Here is a 9,486-nt window from a genome sequence, read left to right on the forward strand (position 1 = left end):
ACTCTTGCACTGCAAATGACAAAAAATAAAAAGATAAAGACCCAAACATAATAATTGCAAATCGCATATCTGACTAAGGGCTTGTATCCAATACAGATAAATAACTCTAAACAAAATTAAAAGAACATCAAAAACAAACAAACAAAAAACTAAATTGCAGTAAAAATAACTCCTAAAATTGATCAATCACGGGAGAGTTTAGGACAGACCCGCACTCTACGAGACCAATCAGCATTGGTTTCCCACCCCAACACGCAACTTCCGATCAGCCAATAGGAGAAGGTACAGGGTAAGAGGCGGAGCCTGCGTGGTCTCCATGGCAATACCTGGAGGGATGGAGTCAGGGAGAGGTTCCATGTAGCCAGATCCAGATGCCCTAATGGGGGTGTTTGAGGGGGCAGGGCGGGAATTTATGGGGGGACAGGGTGGGAGGAAGAAAGCCAGCATGGGTTGAGGGGAATGAGGGGACAAAAAAGTGTTTCATAAGGGGAAGGGAGGGTATTAAGTATTCAGAGGGAGGCACGGGTCTAGGAGAACCGAAGGCTGCTGTCATTAAGTGTACAGGAAGTTCACAGGGTATTGAAACTGGTTTCAGACTTAGCGAGAGGGCATTAGAGGGCGACGTGGCAGGTCTTTATAAGGGGACAGAGAAGAGGCTATGTATAGACAAGGAGAGGACTTAGAGTTTATAGTTGCTCAAAGAAGGTCTTAGAGGAGCCGAGTGAGAGGTTATTGGTGCGGTCGGGGTGGGGGGTGGAGTGGGGAGGAGTTAGTAGGTGAACAATAAGGTTTATAACAGGACCATGACAGATTCATAGGGACAAAGTGAGGAATATTAAAATGGAGCAAGGAGAGAGCCACTAAGGTCATTAGAAGTTTTTATAAGTTGAGAATTTTGCAGGAGCATAATGATGGTTTTACACATGAAAAATCAGAGTGTTAAAGTGTTGAATGAGGATCTTCTTAGTAGGGTGGTGAATAGAGACAAAGAAAAGGTTGCTTGGGAAATGATGAGGGTTTGTTTTATAGGAAGAAAATGCTCTTAAGGTGTCAGCTGAGTTTTCAGGGAGGCCAAATGAGAGTCCTTGGAGTCGGTAAATGATTTTGTGGGGACAATGGAAGGACCAAGTGAGACGTGCTTGGGATCTGAAAGGCAGTTATAGAATATGGTGAGGAGTTTACAGGAGATGGGGAAAGCCTTACAGAGAACTGAGCAGGATTATAGGGTAGGGGGGATGGAGGTGAAGTGGGGGGCTGACAGTTCTAGAGGACAGAGAAGGTATTAAAAGGAATAGGAAGAGGTTAGAGAGAACACAGTAGGAAGTAAATAGAGTCAGAGTTTTAAAGGGTGTCAGTGAAGACTTTACAGGAACGGAGGAGAGTCAAAGGGAGGAGGTCAGAGGGATGTCAGAACCCAGAAGCCATACTGAACCATAATTCACTTCCTACTCCCAGACTTTTGAGATTTTGCGTGCCAAGCCCCCCAAAGACTATATGTGCCTGTCCATTTTGGCCCTCTTCCTGTGTTTTCCCGTAGGAATTGTGGCAGTGATCTTCTCCATCCAGGTGGGAATCTGAATCATGCCAATCCTTGCCTTCCCCCTTACTCTCCATCCTGGCCCTAACGCTGACTCAAGTTCTTCCTTGTTTCCTGCCTCTGGGTTTAGGTCCCCACCCTGTGTTCCTATAGTCCCATGGCTCACCCCTCTCCCATACAAGAACCTTTTTATGCCCATCTATTCCTGTTCTACTTATTACCTCCAATCAGACAAGGCACTGCAACAGATGGAATAATCGAGCCATGGCAGCCGAGACCTCCCACCAAACCTTCTACATTGCAGTCCTGGGGATTGTTATGGGAAGCATCATCATATTCATCATCTTGATTTTCTCCATGACGGACTTATTTTCTCGGTAGCCTCCTCCCCAGCTCATGAGGAAAAAAAGCACCAAATATATCCAAAACTGTTCCTTACTTTGGTTCTAAGTATCCATTTGGGCCAAATGAGACACCTGCCCCTCAGTGTCTGGTGGGTCAAGTGTTGCCAACCTGAGGCAGCACCGTGATGGGGGAGGAGGGCCACTGGACCCGAGCTCAAGACCAATCCTGGGACCCCGCCAAGATGTGGACCATGGGAGACAGGGTAGAACACTGTTCTCCTCTGCCCATATTCACGTATTTGTGTCATAAATCTATTTATGTTGACCAAGGGCTTTGAATGTATTGCCATACTCTGGGGACAGAGCAGTCATCACTTAAGTACCACTGGTACCTCCTGTGAACTTATAAACCAGGCTGAAAGACAGTCATATCACCAGACAATAACAGAATAGAGGGTCCAGTCTCTACCGGGGGAAGCCTAGGGAAGTGGGTTGTAAGAGGTCATGTTGGGTGCTGTGGTCCACCAGAAAACCTGGGAGTCAGAAACTGTCAGTGAACTCATTGGAATTTGGAATTTTGATTGTAGGGCTTCTGTAATAGGTAGATTAACTCCTCTCCCCTCTAACCACCAAGTATGAGGCTTATTCATCATTCAACAAGTACTTATTCTGTTGAGTAAGTTGAATATTCTGAGCACTTATGATGTACCAAGCACTGTACTAGGTACTAGAATCACAACACAGAGCTTACATCTGGGAAGTTTCCCCACATTCTAGTGGGAAGAAAACCACAAACAAATAGAAGCAAATAATTACAGGGAATGGTGAATGTTGCAGAGAAAAATAAAACAGGGTAATAAGCTATGGCAGTGATAATAGTGGTCTACCACTGTTAATAGTTTGCAATAAGCTAAGTGTGGAAATTGCCAGTAGGCGCTTTCAGACTTACAGCAATTTGACCTGTTACGGCATCCAAGTATTTGAAATAGACTTGTCCCGTTGTGCAGGGCATAGGACCAGTCCATGACAGATTGGGAGATATTAAAAAAACAAAAACAAAAAAACAGGTCCTATTCCACAATCACAAATAGTTTGAGACGCACTGGGATAGACAGCAAAAGTCTAGAAGGTATATTGTTTAGGGTCATGCTAGCAGCTGTAACAAATAAACCCCACCATTTAGTAGTTCACAAAATAGGAATTTATTTCTCACTCACAGAACCTGCCAAGGTGGTCAAGGGACCCAGGAACCTTCCATGTGGTGATTCCACCATCCCCTAAGGATCCAGAATCCTTTGAGTCCAGGCAGAAGATAAGAATGGAAAACTGCCACATGTTTCTTTAAAGCCTTGACTTGAAAGTGAACACTTATGCACTGTTGATGGAAAAGTAAGTTTGTAGAGCCACTGTGAAAACCAGGATGGAGGCTTCACAAAAATTTAAAAATAGAACTACCATATGAATCAGTAATCTCACTTTTGAGGGTATATCCAAAGGAAATAAAATTACTGTCTAAAAGAAATATCTGGACTCCCACATTCAGTGCAGCATATTCATAACAGCCAAGATATGGAAACAACTTAAGTGTCCATCAACAGATTAAGGGATAGAGAGGATTTGATATCTATATTCAAAGGAATATTATTGGGGATTGGGATCTGAACATGGCGGCGGTGGTAGCTGCTACGGCGCTGAAGGGCCGGGGGGCGAGAAATGCCCGCGTCCTCCGGGGGATTCTCTCAGGAGCCACTGCTAACAAGGCTTCCCAGAACAGGAGTCGGGCACTGCAAAGCCACAGCTCCCCAGAGTGCAAGGAGGAGCCTGAGCCCCTCTCCCCTGAGCTGGAATACATCCCCAGAAAGAGGGGCAAGAACCCCATGAAAGCTGTGGGACTAGCCTGGGCCATCGGCTTCCCCTGTGGTATCCTCCTCTTCATCCTCACCAAGCGGGAAGTGGACAAGGACCGTTTGAAGCAGATGAAGGCTCGGCAGAACATGCGGGCATCCAACACGGGCGAGTATGAGAGCCAGAGGTTCAGGGCCTCCTCCCGTCATGCCCCATCTCCTGAAGCTGGGTCGGGGGTGCAGTCCTGAGGAGCACTGCAGCCCTCCCCTAAACTCTATTGACTGTGGCCTGCAGACTGTCCAGTCCTTTCTGGTCCTTGCCTCTGAGGCCCACCAGAGGGCGCACGAAGCCCAGGCTCCTGCCAGCCCCATTCCTCCTGAAAACCCAGCCAAAGGCAAATAAAGTTACCGTGTCTGAGTGGAAAAAAAAAAAAAAAAAGGAATATTATTAAGCCATGAGAAATACAAAGGCCTGCCATTTGCAACAATATGAATTAAACTTGATGGCATTATGCTAACTGAAATAGGTGGAGAAAAACAAATACTCTATGATATCACTCATATGTAGAATCTTTTTTAGATTTGTTTTCAAACTCATAAGAACAGAAAGTAGAATGGTGGTTGCCAGGGACTGGGGGTGGGGGATATGAGGACAGGCTGGTAAAAGGGTAAAGACCTTCAGTTATAAGATGAATAAGGTCTGAGAATTTAGCATAGGACAAGGTGACTGTGATTAACAATACTGTACTGTATACTTAAAATTTGCTAAGAGAGTAGCTCTTAAGCACTCTCACCAAAAACAGACAAAAACAAAGGTAACTCTGTGAGGTGATGATATTTAACTTGGTTGTGGTAATAACTTCACAATGATGCATATAGCAAATCACCATGTTGTACATTTTAAACCACATTATAATTTTTGTCATTTATACCTCAATTAATCAGTATAATTTTTAAATAAAACTTTGGCCGTAAAGTACCAACTATCAAATAAATAAATAAAGTACCAACTATCACATCTGCTCTCAGACCATTCAACAGAACTAATTTCATGGCCTCAACTGGAACAAGGGCCTCTGGGAAATGTAGTCCCACACTGGATACCCAGTGCACACCTTTCTAAGATGTTCCTTGAGCCAAAGTGTGAACAGCTGTTCCAAGAACTGTGAGAACAGAGTTCCCACAGAGTGGGACTAGCAAGTGTAAACGTCCATAAGCTGGAATGAGCTTTGCAATTCAAGGAACACAAAGGAAGCCAATGCGGCAGTAAGTAATGTCATACATCTCCACTCTCCAAAATAGGTGGGGCTCTCTCCTCCTCCTGGTAAGAATCCTTGTAGGTGCTTATGAAAGTCCCGAAGATATCCCCCATTTCCACCTTTACTGAAGAGGAAACCCAGCACTGGTTCTCACAGATCTGCTCACAGGAATATTTTGCACATACAGTCACCCTCCTATAGGACCTCCCAATCCCCTCCATGCCTGGCTCTGTGCTGGGTGATGCTAGAAACACAGCTGTGACCAAGACATACCCCATCCCCGCTTTCAGGAAACCCACAGCCCAGTGGGCAAGGCAGATTCACCCCCACACAGGGCTGTTGAGTTGTTCTTTCTTCTTTCATTCAGCAAATTTTTATTGTGCATCAATTGTTGCCCCAGGCAAAGGGCACAACAAAGCAAACCAAAAAACTCCTACCTCATGGATCTCATGTTCTTGTGGGGTGTGAAAGGTAATAAATATAGTAAATAGTGAAATATTAAGAGGACTGTGGGGAGAAATAAAGCAGAGTAAGGGTGATTGGAAGTAACCAATCACCAAAACGGCAACCAAAATGACAGTGAGGGGCTGTCATTTTAAATAGGGAGGCAGGTAATGCTCCAATGAAGATCTGACTTTTATTTATTTTTGGCTGTGCTGGCTCTTCATTGCTGCACATGGGCGTCCTCTAGTTGCAGTGAGCAGGGACTGCTCTCTAGTTGCAGTGCTCAGGCTTCTCATTGCCGTGGCTTCTCTTGTTGTGGAGCACAGGCTCTAGAGCGTGGGCTCAGTAGTTGTGGCACATGGGCTTAGTTGATCCGAGACATGTGGAATCTTCTCAGACCAGGGATCGAACCTGTGTCCCCTGCATTGGCAGGAGGATTCTTATCTCCTGGGCCACCAGGGAAGCCCCAGATCTGACTTTTGACCTAAGTCCTGTAAGACTTAAGTGAGGAAACTAAGCAGATATCTAAGTGAAGTTTATCCCAGGGACATGAAATGCTAGTTCAAAGGTCTGGAGGGAGAAGCATGTCTGATATTTCTGAGATATATTAAGGAGGCCAGGTGTAGCTAAAGGGCAGAAGACAGGGAATGGTTAAAAGAGAAATCAGGGAGGAAACAGAAAATAAGATGGAAGTGAGCTTACTTTACTCTGAGTAACATGAACAGCCTTTAAACAGATGAGTGACAAGAGCTGACTCAGGTATTAACAGGCTCTCCATGACTTTGGAGGGGAGCTGACTGTGGGGGAAATGTAACAGTAGCAAATTGCTGTGAAAGTCTAGATGGGATGTGATGGAATATCAGGGCAGTGTAAGGGAAGTGGAAAAGGAAAAGCCTTGATGAATTTTAAAGGTAAGGTAAATAGGATTACTGATGCCTGAGTATAAGAGAAAAAGAGGGATTTGGGGCCTCAGAAGCTTGAAGGAGAGAGCTGCCCTCATCTGAGCTGGAGAAGGAGGTGAGAAACACCTCTGGGATGTATGGTGTAGTGATCATTATGAATGTGGGAAGTCATATACTGGTTCAGAGATTGCTTCAGCAGTGGGCATGTGACCCTGCTTGAGTCAATGAAACTTAAATAAATGGCTTCTACAGCTTATGGAGGGCTTCCCCGGTGGCTCAGTGGTAAAGAATCAGCCTGCAATGCAGGAGCCACAGGAGACTTGAGTTCGATCCCTGGGTCAGGGAAGGAGGAGGAGGGCATGGCAACCCACTCCCAGTGTTCTTCCTGGAGAATCCCATGGACAGAGGAGTCTGGTGGGCTACAGTCCACAGGGTTGCAAAGAGTCGGACATGACTGAAGCAACTCAGCATGCATGCAGAGGTTATGGAAGGAAGCAGAGCACCTCTTCCAAATTAGCCTCTAACCACATCTTTGTCTCTCACCTCGCAGGAGCAGGGAAAGTCATTCTACAACCACATGAAAAAGCCTGGGGCTTTCAGGATGAATGAGGGGCCAAGGAAAAAGCAAGTACTAAGAAGTGGAGAAGCAGGAAACTGGGTCTTACTCATCAGGACCATCATCATCACTATCATCACCCTTGTAGCTACCGAGCAGTCAACTGTGTCAATCACAATTCAAGGAACTTATGCATATTATTACATTTAAATCCCACTCACTAACCTTAGAGTACCTGCAAAATGGGTAGGGACCTACTGGAACTCTCTCCAGGACTGAAGGTTCCAGCAAGCAGCATTGTTTGATCCCCCAGGACTCCCCACAGCCTGTGCCTGCTCCAGCTCCAGCTGCCTGCTAAGGCTCCTACAGCATGACACATCCCTAGACTGCCCAGTCCATGTGTGCTCCAGCTCCAGCTGTCCACCAAGGAGGCCTTGGCACAACATGCTCCAGGGTTTCCTCTGGCCCCACAATAGCTTCCAGGTATCTACCAAGGACACTATCAGAGTGCCCTGGGACTAACCCCAGCCCCCACCCAGTTCTCCTTCAGTAGGCCTGCCAAAGCCACCAGGTACAGGCAGTCTACACCAAGGATGCTCCCACACAAGGCTGCTTTTTCCAGACTGAAAGAGGTGCTGGTTCATCTAATTAACAGAAACAAACACAGAAAGTCAAACAAAATTAAAAGACATACAAAGAAAGAACAAGATAAAACCTAAGGGGAAAAAAATCCCTAATGAAATGGAAATAAGTGATTAACAGAAACAAACACAGAAAGTCAAACAAAATTAAAAGACACACAAAAAAAGAACAAGATAAAACCTTAGGGGGGAAAATCCCTAATGAAATGGAAATAAGTAATTTATCCAATGGGCTTCCCTGGTGTCTCAGATGGTAAATAATCTGTCTGCAATGTGGGAGACCTGGGTTCAAGCCCTGGGTTGGCAAGATCCCCTAGAGGAGGGTATGGAAAGCCACTCCAGTATTCTTGCCTGAAGAATCCCCATGGACAGAGGAGCCTGGCAGGCTACAGTCCATGGGGTCACAAAGAGTAGGACACAACTGAGCAACTAAGCACAATTTATCCAATAAAGAGTTAAAAGCAATGATCATAAAGATGCTCACTGAACTCAGAAGAAGAATGGATGAACTCAACAAGAACTTCAACAAAGAGTTAGAAAATATAAGAAAGAACAAACAGACCTGAAAGATACAGTAACTGAAATAAGAAATACAACAGAGGGAATCAACAGTAGACCAGATGATACAGAACAGATAAGTGATCTGGAAAATAGAATAATGGAAATCACCCAATCAAAACAGCAAAAAGAAAAAAATTTAATGAGGACATTTTTAAGGGACCTCTGGGACAATATCAAGCATATTAACATTCCCTGGTGGCTCAGATGATAAAGAATCTGCCTGCAATGTGGGAGACCTGGGTTCGATCCCTGGGCTGGGAAGATTCCCTGGAGAAGGGAATGACTACCCACTCTAGTATTCGCTGCCTGGAGAACTCCATGGACAGAGGAGCCTGGCAGGCTACAGTCGATGAGTTCATAAAAAGTCAGACATGACTGAGCAACTTTCACTTCCCATCACTTCAGAAGGATAACAGAGAAAGAGAAAGGGACAAAAAAAACACTTATTTGAAGAAATAAGAGCCAACTACCTTTTCCTGAGGAAGGAAACAGACATCCAGGTCAGGGAATCATAGAGTCCCAAACAAGATGAGATTAAAGAGATCTGCACCAAGACATAATTAAAATGGCAACAGTTAAAGATAGACTCCAGGTAAAAAAAAAAAAATCCATTCAAAATCACATAAAAAAATAAAGTAAAATAACTAGGAATATACTTAACCAAGGAGATGAAAGACCTATACTCTGAAAACTATAATATACTGATGAAGGAAACTGAAGATTACTCAAAGAAATAGTAAGGTATCCCATGCTCTTGGATTGGAAGAATTAATACTAAAATAGTCATATTACACAAAGCAATCAACAAAGCCTTTGACTGTGTGGATCACAATAAACTGTGGAAAATTCTGAAAGAGATGGGAATACCAGACCACCTGACCTGCCTCTTGAGAAATTTGTATGCAGGTCAGGAAGCAATAGTTAGAACTGGACATGGAACAACAGACTGGTTCCAAATAGGAAAAGGAGTACATCAAGGCTGTATATTGTCACCCTGTTTATTTAACTTATATGCAGAGTACATCATGAGAAACACTGGACTGGAAGAAACACAAGCTGGAATCAAGACTGCTGGGAGAAATATCAATAACCTCAGATATGCAGATAACACCACCATTATGGCAGAAAGTGAAGAGGAACTCAAAAGCCTCTTGATGAAAGTGAAAGTGGAGAGTGAAAAAGTTGACTTAAAGCTCAACATTCAGAAAACAAAGATCATGGCATCCGGTCCCATAACTTCATGGGAAATAGATGGGGAAACAGTGGAAACAGTGTCAGACTTTATTTTTCTGGGCTCCAAAATCACTGCAGATGGTGACTGCAGCCATGAAATTAAAAGATGCTTACTCCTTGGAAGGAAAGTTATGACCAACCTAGATAGCATATTGAAAAGCAGAG

At 44.4% G+C, this 9,486-nt stretch overlaps 1 long non-coding RNA gene and 1 pseudogene across 1 annotated transcript; both read left to right on the top strand.

The window, feature by feature from the left end:
• The first annotated feature begins 349 nt into the window (after positions 1–349).
• Positions 350–1,965, top strand: LOC132342843 (uncharacterized). Its single transcript, XR_009491385.1, has 2 exons — positions 350–1,566; positions 1,769–1,965. It is a non-coding gene; the product is annotated as an uncharacterized lncRNA (long non-coding RNA).
• Positions 1,966–3,527: 1,562 nt separating this feature from the next.
• On the top strand, positions 3,528–4,152 carry LOC787014 (probable hydrolase PNKD pseudogene; annotated as a pseudogene).
• The last annotated feature ends 5,334 nt before the right edge of the window (positions 4,153–9,486 follow it).

Source organism: Bos taurus, chromosome 18 (assembly GCF_002263795.3).
Source record: "Bos taurus isolate L1 Dominette 01449 registration number 42190680 breed Hereford chromosome 18, ARS-UCD2.0, whole genome shotgun sequence".
Lineage (NCBI taxonomy): Eukaryota > Metazoa > Chordata > Mammalia > Artiodactyla > Bovidae > Bos > Bos taurus.